The sequence below is a fragment of the Triticum dicoccoides genome, unplaced genomic scaffold (assembly GCF_002162155.2).
Source record: "Triticum dicoccoides isolate Atlit2015 ecotype Zavitan unplaced genomic scaffold, WEW_v2.0 scaffold162265, whole genome shotgun sequence".
NCBI lineage: Eukaryota > Viridiplantae > Streptophyta > Magnoliopsida > Poales > Poaceae > Triticum > Triticum dicoccoides.
The window spans coordinates 1-1,409 of record NW_021216100.1 but is presented as its reverse complement, the minus strand read 5'-3'; the positions used below and the strand labels follow the sequence as shown (position 1 = coordinate 1,409).

At 48.1% G+C, this 1,409-nt stretch overlaps 2 non-coding genes across 2 annotated transcripts; both read right to left on the bottom strand.

Moving 5' to 3' along the window:
* Nucleotides 1-47: 47 nt before the first annotated feature.
* On the bottom strand, nucleotides 48-166 carry LOC119344291. Its single transcript, XR_005166564.1, has one exon. It is a non-coding gene; the product is annotated as a 5S ribosomal RNA (ribosomal RNA).
* A 367-nt stretch (nucleotides 167-533) lies between these two features.
* On the bottom strand, nucleotides 534-651 carry LOC119344292. Its single transcript, XR_005166565.1, has one exon. It is a non-coding gene; the product is annotated as a 5S ribosomal RNA (ribosomal RNA).
* Between the last annotated feature and the right edge of the window lie 758 nt (nucleotides 652-1,409).

The following is a 1,409-nucleotide window of genomic DNA, read 5'->3' as shown; positions in this document are numbered from 1 at the left end:
CGCACGTGCGATATGTTTGTCACAAGGCGCAAAAAATAATTATAAAAGGAATGCAACACGAGGACTTCCCAGGAGGTCACCCATCCTAGTACTACTCTCGCCCAAGCACGCTTAACTTCGGAGTTCTGATGGGATCCGGTGCTTTAGTGCTGGTATGATCGCATCCGACATGTTTCCCCGTCTTCGTCCCTTATGCTTGCCACTCCCAGGTCCGCTCCAAAGACGATTCTACATTCTCACTACCATTACAACCGTTCCCTAACAATGGATAATGTCCTATACTACTTACTCTCCCGCTCAATCACGGAGACGAGTTTTCCACGGTTTCCACCCCTCCCTCCATACCGCAGCAACACGAGTTTTTTCCACCCCTTTCAGAAAGCGCTCTTCGCGCCACAAAGCCGCCCCAAGACGCGCGAGCAATGAGCATCGAGCTTAAACATATCGCAAACGTCAAAAATAATATTACGGGATTAATATATATCGCGCATGTGCGATATGTTTGTCACAAGGCGCAAAAAATAATTATAAAAGGAATGCAACACGAGGGCTTCCCAGGAGGTCACCATCCTAGTACTACTCTCGCCCAAGCACGCTTAACTTCGGAGTTCTGATGGGATCCGGTGCTTTAGTGCTGGTATGATCGCATCCGACATGTTCCCCCGTCTTCGTCCCTTATACTTGCCACTCCCAGGTCCGCTCCAAAGACGATTCTACATTCTCACTACCATTACAACCGTTCCCTAACAATGGATAATGTCGTATACTACTTACTCTCCCGCTCAATCACGGAGACGAGTTTTCCACGGTTTCCACCCCTCCCTCCATACCGCAGCAACATGAGTTTTTTCCACTCCTTTCAGAAAGCGCTCTTCGCGCCACAAAGCCGCCCCAAGACGCGCGAGCAATGAGCATCGAGCTTAAACATATCGCAAACGTCAAAAATAATATAACGGGATTAATATATATCGCGCACGTGCGATATGTTTGTCACAAGGCGCAAAAAATAATTATAAAAGGAATGCAACACGAGGATTGTTCTGATGGGATCCGGTGCTTTAGTGCTGGTATGATCGCATCCGACATGTTTCCCCGTCTTCGTTCCTTATGCTTGCCACTCCCAGGTCCGCTCCAAAGACGATTCTACATTCTCACTACCATTACAACCGTTCCCTAACAATGGATAATGTCCTATACTACTTACTCTCCCGCTCAATCACGGAGACGAGTTTTCCACGGTTTCCACCCCTCCCTCCATACCGCAGCAACACGAGTTTTTTCCACCCCTTTCAGAAAGCGCTCTTCGCGCCACAAAGCCGCCCCAAGACGCGCGAGCAATGAGCATCGAGCTTAAACATATCGCAAACGTCAAAAATAATATAACGGGATTAATATATATCGCGCACGTG